Here is a 15,750-nt window from a genome sequence, read left to right as displayed (position 1 = left end):
TCTGAGTGGACTGGGAGGCAATTTCACTAGTAGTTTGATAAATATATTGAATATAATGAATGAACAGGCTTCAGCATAGCTCAATGGCAGAACATGCGCTCAGGGCCAGGCCCGGGTTCAAGCCCCAGACCCACAAAAAAAAAAAAAAAAAAAGCATACTTTCATGATTTTAATTTTAATGATCCCCCTTAAGAGACTAGGAGTACACATATTAGTTGTATTGACTTTTCTCAATATAACCATTTTAATTACTTCACAGTCTATACAGAACATCATGAACAAATCACATTATGCAGGCCTCAAACTATGAATAGAGCTGAAATAAATATATTGGTAGGACACACAGCTCATAAATATAGATTTTATTAGCCCAGCACTGGTGGCTCACGCCTGTAATCCTAGTTACTTGGGAGGCTGAGATCAGAGGATCACAGTTCAAGACCAGCCTTCAAGACACCCACATCTCCAAAATAACCATAGCAAAATGGACTGGAGGTGTGGCTCAAGCAGTAGAACCCTGAGTTCAAACTCCAGTCCCACACACACATAAAAAACAATCTTATTAATAATAATAATAAAAAAAAAATCTTATTAACCCAAGATAGGTATTTCACATATAAATTCAGGTAGGTCAATGTTGAACTCTAATGAAGATAAGCTAGTCTATAAAATAAAAAAAAATTTGAAAACTGTATGCAAACATTTCTAGTGTATACTCCAAAATTATTTTATTTGTCATATAAAGACTTGTTAAAAATTATAATGGAGAGCCAGGAACCGATGGCTCACACCTGAATCCTAGCTACTCAGGAAGCAGAGACTAGGAGGATCAAGGTTTGAAACCAGCTCAGGCAAACAGGTAGAGAGACCCTATCTTGAAAAAAACCCATCACAAAAAAGGGCTGGTGAAGTGGCTCAAGGTGTAGGCCCTGAGTTCAAACACCAGTACTGCCAAAAAAAATAATGGAGAGTCAGGTATGGTGTATCACACCTGTAACCCCAACAACTCAGGGGGCTAAGGCAGGAGGATTGTGAGTTTGAGGCCAGCCTGGGCTACATAGGGATAGACCTTGTCCCAAAAAGCAAGAAACAAAAACAAAACACCACCACCAAAAAAATAATGGTCATATAGTCATTTTGAAAAAGAAAAATACAAAATCTGATTTTGTGGATATTATTGTTTAGGAGTTAAAATTAAGATACTGCACATATGTAAACTTCAATTACACAAAGTAAAAAGAGATACACAAATACACAAATTACACCACACCCTATGGCCATGAAAACCAAGTGCACATTGTGGACACATCTCACAAGTCAGGTCAATGAAGAGATAAAGTTATTACATGTTACACAAAAATATGAAAATGTTTATACTGGCTAATGGAGAATAGTTTATACTTGCACATAAAATTACCTCTTCACTCAGGAACTTTCTAAGACACCTGTTTCAGAAATTCATCTAAAAAATTTTTTTAAATCAACCAACAAGAAATGAAACTTACAGCTTATGGAACAAAAGGCTAAAAATATTCTCAGTAACATTCGATATTGAAAATTTAAATAGTGGGTAGTAAGGGAGGGGGTGGGGGCAGGGGGGAGAAATGACCCAAGCCTTGTATGCACATATGAATAATAAAATAAAATAAAGAAAATTTAAATAGTAACTTTTCATTTTCATTTTCATTTCATTTTCATTAAATTCATTTCTCACTAAATTTAAGTTAAATTGCAATTTAAAAATAAATTTAAATATATTCAAGCATTTCTCACTTAAGAGCACTCATAAGTATATTCATATAATAAATACAAGTCAACAGAGTTGTATACATTATTCTAGTGAGCTGCTAATTTACCATGGAAATAAATACCACTGAATTTATGTGCCCTCCCCTTTGAGGGAGAATAATAGGAAGTACAGTATTGAAAGGACACGGCACATTAATAAATGTTCGTACACTGAAAATCCCTCCCTGTAATTTGCTAGTTGTGGTAAAAAAAGGAACTTGAACCCCAATGATTTCAAGTATCTCAAAGTTCTCCCCTTTTTTTTTTTTTTTTTTTTTTTGGTGGGAATTGGGTTTGAACTCAGGACCAAGTTTTCCCTTCTTGTTAAAGGAAATTAAACCTGAAAATTCTAAGTGTATACAAGGAAATAGCGCACCTACAAGAAAAGTCCCTGTTCTATTTCAAAACAAAGGTTAACAAATAAATGTTTAAATTTTTAATTAAAATTAAGCATTTAAAGTAAAAAAAGATCACTCCTTAAACTCTGAGACCTCTATTTGCGCCTTCTACAAAAGAAGAAATACTAAGAATACTGCCACAGGCTTTTTTAGTAATAATAATTGCTTTTCTTTACCAAAAGGAATTTAGCAAAAATAGAAAAATAATGTGGAACATAGACATTGGGAGGATTGAGGTTCAAGGCCAGTCCTGGCAAAGAGTTATCAAGACCCCCCATCTCAACAAACAAATGGTGCACGCCTGCAATCTCAACTGCTCAGGAGGCGCAGGTAGCAGGAACACAGTCTGAGGCCAGCCAGGAAAAAGTACAAGACCCTACATGAAAAATAACTAAAGCAAAAAGGAGTGGAGGCATGGCTCACGGAGTACTCAGAGTACTTTCCTAGCAAGTCTGAGGCCCAAAGTTCAAACCCCAAGATTGCTAGGACAGGAAGGAAGGGAGCAAATGAAGTTTTGGCCCTCAATCTCATTTGAACCTATATATTGGATAAAAAAGGTATTCAAGAAACCTAAGTTGTAAGCTACTTCCAAATCAGCCTTTCCTTTTCTTTATTCCATTTGCTTCACCTCTCCTCATTCCTTTCCTACCTCCTTCCTCTAGCCCTTACCATTTCACAGTGTATTTTCACTTTCCATACAGGAAAATTCACTATAAACTTACCTCTTCCTCTTGTATCTTAGTTTGTTTCTATTTAATTCTTTAAGACTATATTGTTTTAGGTGAAATTCAAATTCTTTTAGTTACAGAAACATGCATACCACCTGTTTACAAATACATGTGCAACAAAATAATCAGATATTCCTTCAAGCAAATGTGAGTGTCTGCCTCTATGCCATCTACTCTTCCAAATATTGGGGCTTATGCAATGAGTAAAAAGCTCTAGCCTGTAATTCGAGCTCCTCAGAAAGCAGAGATCAGGAAGATTTAAGAGACCCTATCTCAAAAATATTCAAGGAAAAAAAAGGGCTTGCGCAGTAGCATTAGTGGTAGAGCACCTGCCTAAGCAAGCATGAGGCCCTGAGTTCAAACCTTAGTACATAAAAAAAAAAAAAATTCTATCCCTAAGGGTACTAAACAAAATGTGTTTAGTAGGTTCAAGAAACTTCAAGGAGCTGGGTGCTCTTAGCTACTGAGGAGGCAGAGATCAGGAGGATGGGGATTCGAAGGCAGCCCAGGAAAACTGCTTGAGAGACAGTATCTTAGAAAAAATTCTTCACAAAAAAACTGGTAAAGTGGCTCAAGGGAATTCAAATCCCAGTACCACAAAAAAAGAAAAAACAAAACCTACAAGGAGGTAGATGAAGGAGAAACTCGATATCAAATTCAGACATTTAGGCAGTAGCTACAGATGATGGAGGATCTTGTAGGCACTATAAGAATTCTGGGGCTTTTTTTTTTTGGCAGTACTGGGATTTGAACGCAGGGCCTCACAATTGCCAGGCAGACACTCTACTACTTGACCTCTTCGCCAGCCCAGAATTCTGGTTTTTCTTCTCAATGATATAGAAAGCCACTGAAGGGTGTTAAACATGAGTGAAGGCCGATTACCCTGATTGCTCTACTGAGAATATAAAGGAACAGAAGCAGCAGGGAACTAGAGAAAAAACACTATTAAAATAATACAGGCAAGAGATGACTGTTGCTTAGAGAGGTGGCAGGACTTAAAGACTGCAAACTGTACATTCTCTTTTTTTTTTTTTAAACAGGGACTAGGAGTGTTGCTCAGTGGTATCACATGCAAGGTCCTGGATTAAATCCCCAACCCTCACCTCTCCAGTCCAAGAATTAGCAAAGTGCCTGGTATGTCTTACTTGCTTAATAAACATAAGTAACTTTAAATATTGTTTGCATTCATAACTGAAACCCTGGAGAGAGGAGTTACTTTCTTCTGGGTACTTCACTAAAAATTCCTGGGATTACATTCTTTATTTCCTTTTTTCCCCTGGTGCTGGGGATGGAAGCCAGGACCTTGCACATGCCAGACAAGTTCTCTACCACCACGCTACATCCTCAGCCCTACATTTATTCTTTCTTTTTTTTACAATGCTGAGGATCAAAACCAAAGCCTTGCACATGCCAGGCAAGTACTCCCATTGAGCTACATGCCTAGAGCCCCCACATTTATTATTAACACAGATTTTAGGTTAAGTAAAGCACATGCTTTTGTGATACATCATTTTAATTAAACATAGGAGTATAAAAAAGAAATAAAGAATGTTCATTAGGGGGTTAGGGATGTGACTCAAGCGGTAAAGCAAGCACCTGCCTACCAAGTGTGACACCCTGAGTTCAAACCCTAGTACCACAAAAAAAAAAAAAAAAGTCTACTAGGTTTTAGGTTTTCTGCCAAAAAAACTACAAAACAGAATTAATACTTAACAAGATGAGGAAGACTAGAATAGGAATGATGATTGAGGGGAGGAGACAGGGAAGATGAGTTCAATCCTGACATGTTAAATAGGGGATGCCTATTAAGACATCTAGCTGAAAATGTTAAGTAGGCAGATGGATCTACAAGTCTGGGGGTTAGGAAAATGATCCATACTACAGATAAAATATTCAGTTTGAAATATATAATAATTCTCACTAAAGAGAATGAAATCACAAAAGACTAAATATAATTACACAGACGAGACCTAAACATAGAGCCCTTGGAACACTGCCTCCTTTTTATAAGTGGGGCAATAAAAAGAAGCCAGGAAAAGAAACTGAAAATAAGCAGTAATAACCCAAAAGCAAAAGGAAGAAAAGTTTTGAAGAGAACAATTATCAACCAGGTCAAATGCTGCTAACACCACTGAAATTACCATAGAGAACTGACTAGAGAATCTGCCACCAAGGAAGTTACTAGAAACCTCAAAAACAGCAGCTACAGAAGAATGAAAGCGGGAAGGGGGAAAATGATTTTAATAGATCCAAAATTTAGACAGGGAGTGACTAACTGGAAAACAAAATTACAACTCTTTTAGACAACAATTACTAAATAAAGATATGTTATTGGGAAAGTTGTATTTTTTTTAAGATGGGTGAGATTTCAACTCTATATTTGTGGTGCTAGAAAGAATTCAATAGACATGGAACATGATAAAGCTCTCTGGCATGCAGGAGAGCGAGATGAACACGGAGGCAATGCAGCTTCACTGACAGGAGAAAGTGGGTAGAATCAAGGGCAAGAGTAGAAACAACAGTGATAGAACAGTAAAAACAGAAAACGGGTAAAGATGAGAGCGGACACAGAAAAGTTTGCTTCCCTGCTTTCATTTTTAATAGATAGGAAATAAGGTCATCAGCTGAAAATGCAAAAAAGAAAGATCTGAGCAGAGGGGTGTGAAGTGGTCATTTAGGGGCAGGAAAGTAACTCATCCAGGGAAAGATACTAGGGTTACACAACAGTGGGCGGCACAAAGGGTCCCCGAGGTTAGGAGACATGAATTTAAAGGTAGACCTGGCTACTGTGTAGATGAAGGCTAGAATAGATGCAGAACTGGATAAAAGTTGGTCAGGTGAGAATGGAGGAGAGCTGCAAGGAATCTGAGGGTGTATGAAAGGGAGAAATTATAATGATGGGCCATGGGTGCAAAGCATGGAAAAAGGGGGGCTGGGCACAATAAAAAGATGGTAGCAGCAATAGACTGTAAGTCCCATACAGGCGGTATACTGTTACGGTTGGGGTACTCAAAAGGAGGTGGAAAGAAAGGATGGTAAGGTTCCAATAAAATGCTGGGAACCATGTTGTATGAAACAACTTTAATATAATATGGGTAGTTCCGGTTAATATGTTACTGAGCTACCATAAAGGCTAAAGCAAAACTTCCCTCTGAGAAACATGAGCCTACAAATAAGGGAAACTAGAAGACTAAGCCAGAGCCATAAATTTATCACAGAAATTGTAGCTGGTGGGTCCCAGTCATGAAATCCCCAACAACCACCATGTGCAGCACTCCTAGAGGCAGGTTCATCTGAACAACCTGCTGGACTCCACATAAATGCCGGATCACAATCAGACAAGCCTCCTTAAAACCTTACCTTCCCCCACATATACTCATTTTCTCTTCTCCACTGTGCTAGACTCCAACCAGGTGAGGATAACTTACAGAAGAGGAGCTGGCAAAGTAAAAAGCAACACTGGCCAGGACTCGTCCTCCAGAGCAGGCTTCTAGGTCTGAAGCAGTTCTGAGTTCCAGAAGAAAAGTTTTAAATTGTGTAAGAGCTTGAATACCAATTATTACACCAACACTTACCTTCTAACAACGAAAATAAAACTAATACTGACAGGTGACCAGAAGACTCTGTATTAGCTAACTGAATGGAAATGCTACCTCATCTTCCTAAGGTCTCTTCCAGAGGCAGAGGAAGATTTTATCCATAACAAGGTCTCGAAGGCACAGTGAGTAGGTGGTTTTCCACTCAAACCTTACCAAGTCCTACCACTGAACATACCAATCCCACAGGAAGTCTCAATTTTCCACTACATATAAAGTGCAAAATACAAACAATGACGTAGGAAAACTTCATTTTGCTTTATTAAGCAAAAAGACAAAGGAAAGGGCTGGGGGCATAGCTCAGTGGTAGAGCACCTACCTAACATGTGAGACCCTAGGCTCAATCTCCAGCACTTCAAAAATAATTAATTAAAAATCAAGCAGATTATTTATAAAATCAAATGAAATGAAAAGAATTTTGCTTTTTTTTTCTTTTTGGAAGGACTGGCTTTTGAACACAGCGCCTTTCATCGCTCTACCACTTGAGCAATGGTCCCAGCTCTTTTCTGCTCTACTTATTTTTCTAATACAGCCTCACATTTTTGTCCAGGGCCAGGCTTGGACTACAATCCTCCTTATCTATGCCTCCTGCAAAGATGGGATTACAGGCATGCACCAGCTTTTTTGGTTAAGATGGAGTCTCAATACCTGAAATTACAGATATCAGCGACCACACCCAGTCTTAATTTTATGTTTTCATGCAACAAAAATTCCGTCATGAAGATTTCATAAAAAAAAAAAAAAATCTCAGCATGAATTTCTAAGTAGGTAAGCAACAAAACGGAACATCAAGACTCATCATTTAGCACTGTCAAAGGTACTTAGATTTAATGTGGACTTATGTAATGCTCTCTAGAAAAAAGAAGAAATTTATTTTATTGTTTTGCTATAATCCATTTTGACTTTTTTTTCTTGTAGGCACTGTAAGAATTCTGGGTTTTTTGTTTATTTGGAATTTTTTGGGGGCAGTGAGATTTGAACTCGGGGTCTCAGGGTTACTAAGCAGGCGTTCTTACCACTTGAACCACTCCTCCAGCCCACTATAATCCATTTTGACTAAAATACATTTCAAAGTATTTTACAATGCCAGGATAAAGATTAATTATTACCAAATCTTTTAGACATTTCAGTTCAGTAACTCCCTTTGGATTGGGCCCCAGAGCAGTTTCAGCTACTGCTATTCTTCATAATTTATTAGTATTAACAAACAGAAAGATTCAAGTACCCTTAAATTTTAAACTGAGACAACAGGGTATATAAAGTTAATAATTAATAAGCTAAGCTTCAAGTTTTCCAAGGGAGGTTGAAAAAAAAATCATAAAAATGCCCTAACCTAACCACTAAGTAAGTAGTAAACACATTTCACTCATTTACTCAAAAGATGCACAGGGGACCTGAAATGTCTCCCTCTGAGACAGACCAAAACAATTACTTTTAACAAAATGTTAAAACAGTCCTTTCATGAAAGCTGACATTAAGAATACTACAACAGACCAAAAACAATATGCACTCTCTCTTTTTTTTGGGGGGGGAGTGGGGGGAGGACAAGGCTGAGGGGTAAGGAGGGTTGAACTCAGGGCTTGCACCTTGGGAGGCAGGTGCCCTGCCAATTCAGCCATATCCCCAACCCTACATTCTTAGTTGTACAGAAAATCTTATAAAGCCCTAACAAAATATCCTACACTCATCCTAAAGAACAGAACACTAAACTCTTTCATGATTTAAAAAAAAAGGACAACTGAGACTTAAAAGCATAATAGCAACCTATCTAGAAGATGAATATGAGAAATTATAAAGCACTTGAGAAATGTTTTATCCTACTGCTAACTGGTAAACTTTCACAATCTATTCAGGTTAACATGGGCACAGCTGCAATATGTCATATCAGCATCATTCTTAATTGTTTTATGACTTACATCTGATAAATGTTAACTCTAAAATCATTCTTACAAGAAATGAACTACTCCCCTGACATACATAAACCTTGATGAAAACAACACCAACAGTTCAAATATTCCAACATTTATAAAACAGAATCATCCTGGACTTTAGGAATAATGCTTCGAAAGCAATGACAGTATTATAAAAGACACAAAAAACAGTCATGAATTCTATTTCTTGGAAAAGTTATTTTACCATGCCTCAGTGCTGACTGTCAAGAATTCTGAAGCCATTATCCTTGCCCCAAAAAAATCCATCCATGCCAAGCACTTTTTCTTTAACGCTGTCGCAGTGTTTGCATTTTACCACCTCTGCTATCATCTAGTACAGACATTCTCATCAACAGGCCTGTGGTAGTACATTATCAGGAACTCCTCCTTCAAGAAACATGTAGAGAGAGACCACAACAACTCTCCACCACTAACATCTGAGCCATTACTTTTCTTACTGTCCCTGGGAACAATGACCGTGAAAGGTGAATAGCCCCAAAGTCTAAAGTCAGGAAGTTCTTTTTGCAGTGGCAGAGTAGCTCAGGTGGTAGAGTGTCTGCCTAGCAAATATGAGGCCCTGAGTTCAAACACCAGTACCACAAAAAAAAACAAAAACAAAGTTCTTTGTGAAAGGTGCACATAGTTTCCTTATTATTTCTGAAAACCATAAAAAGCTAATAGCAAGTGTAACATCTAAAAGATCTATTTAAATGTCCACACTGTTCTCAACAATGTAAAGTATTACAAGCATGATAAGTCAGTATCTAACTGAAAAAAAATCAATGATCTACATTATTTTGTAATGATCAAGATTGACTCTGGAGCACATTAATTTGGACTTCTAAAGAGGCCAAATGAAATAGTCATGTGTCACTGAATGACCAACAGACATTCTACCACTTATGTCAACAGGCAAATTCATGGTTGAATATCACAGTCTACTTACATAAGCCTTGATGGCATAGCCTAATACATACTTAGACCACAGGATATATCCCACTGTACATGCAGTCTGCTGTTGACTGGAAAGTCATTAGGTACTGCCTAATTGTACTGTTTTTAAAACATACATAAATAAGATTTTAACAGAATAGGCAATGCAGGGGCTGGGGCTATAACTCAGTAACGGAGCACAAGACCCTGGGTTAAATCCCCAATACCCAAAAACAAAGAAAAAAAATATGATGCAACTTCAGATTCAGAATAAACAAAATGCTATCTCCCCTCTTTTTAATAAGCAGTTGATCACAGTTGTAATATACAGGGAAAGTCCAAATAAGGAACAAATAATTGCTAATACTCTTTCCCTTTTCAGCAGTATCAAGTCAGTACAGTATTTTTTTGTAAATGGTAAACAAAGGCCAAAATAAAATTCCTGAAAAACTGCACTATTTAAACCTTTTTTTAAGCTGGGTGCTGGTGGCTTATGCCAGTAATCCTAGCTACTCAGGAGGCAGAGATCAGGAGAATCACAGTTCAAAGCCAGCCCCAGCAAATAGTTCTAAAGATCCTATCTCGAAAATACCAAACACACGCAAAAAAAAAAAACAGGCCTGGCAGAGTGGCTCAAGTGGTAGTGCCTGGTAGCAAGCATAAGGCCCTGAGTTCAAATCTCATACCACCAAAAAAAAAATTTTTTTTTTTATTTAACAGCCCACTGACCCCAATCCAGGAATGCTAAGCATGATGGGCAAGCAGTCTACCACTGAGACACATCCCCAGCTCCCTAAAAACATTTTTTATAGAAAAGAAATCCACTATTCATCTTTGGGAATTTTTAAAGATAGAAAATGTTATTGCAAAGACTGTTCACAGAAAACAGACCCGGAAGTACATTACCCTTTAATACACAAAGTCTAGTATGAGAGGAAGAAAATAAAAACTACAACTTTCTTGAATTCCTTGCTCCCTTCATTTTTTTTTTTTTTGCTTCTGAAATATATGGATTCTTTTTTTTTTTAATTTTTATTTTATTTATATGTGCATACAATGTTTGGGTCATTTCTCCACCCTTCCCTTTATTAATTATTTAATAAAATGTAAATAATTTTATTAAACTGACAATATGAAAACCTAACCTAATAACCTCAGCCCTAAAGAAGTACTCGCTAACCTTGAAACACACTAACCAATCAACACTTCCTGAAGCTCACCTGCCATCTACCCCAATTTGAGTGGGCACCAGGGGGTTTAAAACGGCTCCCACTTGCTATATCCATAAGGAAAGAATTTTATGCTCAAGTTTAAGAAAAGGGTAATTATGGGGTTGGCTCGCCTCCATAAAGTCGGCATCCAACACAGGCAGGTCTCCCGCACGTTAACAGGTGTCTAGTGAGTATCTGTCGAGGACATGGTGGAGTTTCACTACGTTAGTGCAGCACTGGGTCTCCCCACCCCCCATTCCCATCCCCTCGCACAGACAGAAGCTCGAGACCACACCATGCCCCGAAAAGCACACCCACTCCTTTTATTCATAACGAAATAACCTGGCCTTTATCTTCTCCGCTATTCCCAAAGAAAACCAGAAACAGGGTCTATCTTCAGGAACCAGAAAACGTATAGCAACTTTTCTCAAAATGAAAACTTCCACATTCCAAATATGCTGTGTGTAATCCCAGTAATCACAACTGATTATTCACCAACAGTGTATATACTGGGTTAAAAACCAGAAACGAGCCTGTGAACAACTCTAGCCGCTGTCCTCCCCTTCATCTGAGGCAGGAGGGTGCAGATGTGACATCAGCTTCGGGTGACGTCTCACTCGGGCGGTCTTTCATCCAGCATCTACTATGTGCCGGGCCCTTTAACAAAACGTCTGCCCATCACCGCCCAGTCCCCGCACAAAGCTCATCACTCGCAACCACGGTGGCCGTGGAGGGCTGCAGACGTCGCCGTGGGTACCCGTGAGGTCCGCGGCGATCCCCGGGGCGGCTCCTAGGCGCGGCAGCGACGTCAGCGAGCCGCCACCCACCACGCCCGTCGCCCATCACCACCGTGAGCGGCGGCCGCGGCGGCGCCGGGAGAAGGAACAACCTGTACGAGTGGCATGGCGCGGGGAGGGGGCCGGGCGTCGGGGCGGACGTGGGCTCGCTACGGGGAAACCCAGTCCCGACCCCAACCCGCACCTGAGAGGCCCGGAACCGCCGCCCGCCCACCCGCCCCTCGAGCCTCCTAGACGTGCGGACCCGCCGAGTTGGGCGCAGGGTCTGCGGTTCTATTTTGCACCAGCCAGGCAGTCGGTGCCTCAGCCGCCCTCCTGCAGAGAACGGGGACCGTTCCTCAGAGGAAAGCGAAGAAAAAGCAAAAGCAGGGTCGTCGGGCAGGAGGACCTCGCCCAGACCTGAAAATGGAGCCGCGGGCTCAACCCACAGCCCGCAGCGCGCGGCGGCCAGGGCCGGGCCGCGCTCCGCACTGCTTGGGACGGCAGTTCCGGGCTTTAGGCTTCGGTCCCACGGACTGCAAGGGTGCGGCATGGGGTCAGCCGCAGCACTCACCGTCGCCTTTGTCTCCGCCGCCCGCTCCGGGCCGCACCGCTCCAACGCCGGCTCCGCGGCTCCTGCAGTCAGTCTCCACGCCCGCAGCTGCGCTCCCCGCGCTCTCCGCTTCCTGGCCCCTCCCTCCCGCTCACAGGCCCGCCCGCCCGCCCAGGCTCGCGCTCGAGGGGCGGGGCTAGGGGCGGGGCGCGCTCCAGAGCGGCGGTGCCGTGCGCAGCTGCAGCTGGCCCTGAGGTCCCGCCCCAGCACGAGGCCCCGCCCCTACCCCACGGCCCCGCCTCCAGCGTGGGCCGGTGGGGTGAGCTGCGGGACCCCGCGACTTGAGTTCCGCGGGTTGAAAGGCTAGCGGCGGGCGGAGAGCCTGGGATAGAGAACGCGCCGGAAGATGGCGACCCCGGGCTGCGCGCGCGGGAGCCCCTGCCCACCTGTGTCGGGCCACCTCCTGGGCGGTGCGGAGGGGCGGGGCTGCACCGAGCTGAGCTTGCTGCGGGGCGGGGTGGGGTGGGGGAGAACTTCCCCGCCCCCTCCCCACCCCCCCCCCGCGCCCCTCGGCTGATAGCGGTTGAAAGCTGAATGCCCCGAAATCTGCGGGTCACCGTTTTTTTTTAACGTGCGAGTCAGAATTGTTGAATCAGCCTTGCCACGGCTTCGGGCCAAGAACACCCACCTGGCACTTGAGATGTGTGACAATTACCTCTTGGACCTCCCTGACTCCTGTAGTTGTGTATTTTAAGTCGAAAAAGGAAAAAGTGAGTTTCATGAGATTATCAGTCCATACTCCACTAAAATGCCTACAAAACTTTGTCGTAGGAGAAAGGACATAATAGCACTGGAGTGAAAGGTCAAGCCTACCCTGCTCTAAGTATAATCGTGTGCATCTACCCTCGCCTCGCTATCAAGCATCTTCTTGTTCAGTCCAAAAACAAATACTCCTGAGCTCTTTATTCTCATTTTCACCTCCAATCCGTCAAGAAAGCTTAGTGGTTGTACCTTCCAAGTAAATGAGACTACTTCTCACCACATCACCGACATCAAAGCTGACCTCAACGAGATACTTCATTGGCCTGCGAGATACATGGTGTCCCAGCACACCATCAACTCAATTCAGTGTCAAAACAGGCAGAACATCCTCGTACAAGGAGAGTCAGCTCATGTCTCATCTGATCCAAGTCCACCAGCGGCTCCCTATTTCATTCATTAGAAAAGCTAAGATTTTTACAATGACCGACAAAGTCCTTGGATTTGCTTTGAATGTTCCAGACAGACTACCACTCAAGGTCTAGAACATTCTTCCCTTAAAATCCATCTTCACCTCCTTTTAACTCAAATCTTACTTTATCAATGCTACTTAGCCTAGCCACACTATTTTAAATTGCTGAAATTTCACTCCAGTCTTCAATCCTTCCTTATTTTTCCCACGACCCAACACATCTATATTATTATTCTATATTTTTATCTTTGACTGTCTGTCTTCCCCAGTTGGGATGTGTGTGTGTGTGTGTGTGTGTGTGTGTGTGTGTGTGTGTGTGTGTGTTGGTTTTGTGGTGCTCAGAATCAAACCTAAGATCTCGAACATGCTAGGCAAGCATTGTACCACTGAGCTACACTACCCAAAGCTGGGGTTTTTTTACTGTTCCATTCAAGTGAAATATTCTAAATGCCCAGAAAAAATAATTTTTAATTCCCCAAGGTAATAAAAAGTGCAAAACAGCAAAAATAGCCACTTTTTCATTTTGAATTTCCTCTTAGTCCCAATTTCTATCAGTTAATCCCAAGACCTTAGCCTACATAACATAAACATTTTGATTTTCCAGTCACCCTGAGTGCAGTGATAACCATTTGCTTGACATTTCACACAGTTTGGGGCCTGTGCTATCCTGGTATCCTATTTCACTTAATGGGAATAACATGAGAGGGTAGAGGAATTTATTGATGTGATACTCAAAGGCATACTGTTGCTAAAACTGTCCTAGGGCAAAAAAAAAAAAAAACTGAGCAAATTCCTCAACTTGATATATGTGCTCATCTTCCTGTAGTCACCTTGTTTCACTGCCGTAAGTGATAATATATCCTACCATTTATTCTTAAAGGGTAAAATTCATTAGGTGAACATACACAGATCTTTCATGTTTTATTTATTAAAAATGTGACTGAAAAGCATGATCCTCTTTTTCAGTAGAAAAAAGTCAATTAAGGACACAATTCCATTTAGATAATACTATTTGTCAGACAGTATGTGTGTAGAATTATTTGCTCAGTGTGATATTAATAAGCATGGTCTCTTTACATGTTTAGTTTATCCTTAATGATTTAAAACAATTTAAAGCTACACATTCTGTCTTACAACTCAGATCTTTAAAGAAAATTAAACTTTGCCAATTGCTGACAATGGATTTCATCAATGTCAGAGGTAGTCTGTAGGTACAGTAATACCAAAAAATATTTTTTCTAGAGTTGAGTGTTTGATGGGTCTGTACTGTCCTTAAAACTGTTACCAAGTACAATCTTGTTCCAAAAGAAGGGTAGACAATGCACGCTATTCATTACGAATTCAAATCCTGTGCATTGAAAATACTGATAAGTAAACTCAATTGTGACCGTACAAAAGAAACTGTTTTTTTTCACATTTACTAATCCATAACCCTGGGGACATACTAATCCATCACACGAAGGACAACAGGAAAGCAACATGTTGCTCTAACTTCTGATCATTACTTTAAGCTACCTCGCTGCCACACTGGCCTGATTCTGCAATTTTTTACTTACATAAATTTTCCTTTAAAACAGTTTCAAAGCAAATGAATTTTCCCTAACAGTATGCAGTTTTGAATTGCATTTCAAAACTCCATACCAGCTACTTTTTCATATTTAGAATCAGGGTCTAGCATTCAGATCCAAACTCAGCTGCATAGTTAGCTGGGTGACGCTAAGCAAAGTTCTTTCTAAACCTTCTAAACCTGTCTTTTTCCTAATTTAGTAGGAGCAGTAGTGCCTCCTACCTTGAGGGGAGCTGTGAGACATCACTGAGGGAACTGAAGTAAATTTTTAGCACTGGACTTGGCACAGGCTAAGTGCTAGTAAGACAATACTAGTTATTATCATTATACAAGCATATAATTAAACTCATTGCCCTACATTTGCAATAATTCTGAGAAGATGGCTCATTAAAGGCCTCAAATAGGACAACTTGAGTTCTACACCAAGATAGTATAATATTAAATAAAAGTGAACTCTTTTTTTTGGGGCGGGGATGGGAATTGAAACTCGGGCTTTGTGCTTACAAAGCATGTGCTTTACCGCTTGAGCCATACCTCCAGCTCCCTAAAGTGAACATTTTTAAAGGGGCATTAACATTTCTTCTATCACCACAAGGTGCAAGGTACAGTAGTAGGCAACAAAGGAAGGTAAGAGAAATAAAGCCCAGACCTAGGATGGCTTTGCAGTTCAATGACAAGAGACACACATTTTGTGTGTGTGTGTGTGTGTGTGTGTGTGTGTGTGTGTGTGATGAGGTTTTATGAGTTAGGGTCTCGAGAACTATTAGCCTGGGGTGACTTCAAACCTGATCTCTGCCTCCTGAGTAGCTAGGATTACAGGCATGAGCCACTGGTGCCCCGGCAAGACATACATTTAGCACATAACTGCTTTCAAAGTAATATGGCCATATTTTCTAGTTTGTCAGGGACATCTCTAGTCCTGGCTTATTTCTTAATTGTACCCCCCTTTATCTCAGTTGTGGCCAGGTTTTAATGATAAATTATATGGCCACTTGTAGCTACAAGACCATGCAAATTGCTTGGGATACAGAAAAGGAT

The 15,750-nt window shown here is 41.0% G+C and overlaps 1 protein-coding gene across 3 annotated transcripts in view; it reads right to left on the bottom strand.

Moving 5' to 3' along the window:
• Window positions 1–12,064, bottom strand: part of Cdc42se2 (CDC42 small effector 2) — an 88,416-nt gene extending 76,352 nt beyond the window's left edge. For 2 of the 3 annotated variants that reach the window (XM_020155474.2, XM_020155476.2), the window contains exon 1: window positions 11,936–12,064. The gene's annotated coding sequence lies outside the window, so the exon portion shown is untranslated. The remainder of the gene's footprint in view (window positions 1–11,935) is intronic. The other variant, XM_020155477.2, reaches the window with a different exon arrangement.
• Between the last annotated feature and the right edge of the window lie 3,686 nt (window positions 12,065–15,750).

This window comes from Castor canadensis, chromosome 16, assembly GCF_047511655.1.
Source record: "Castor canadensis chromosome 16, mCasCan1.hap1v2, whole genome shotgun sequence".
In the NCBI taxonomy this organism is placed as follows: Eukaryota; Metazoa; Chordata; class Mammalia; order Rodentia; family Castoridae; genus Castor; species Castor canadensis.
The sequence above is the reverse complement of the archived record's forward strand: the minus strand, read 5'-3'. Positions and strand labels throughout refer to the sequence as shown.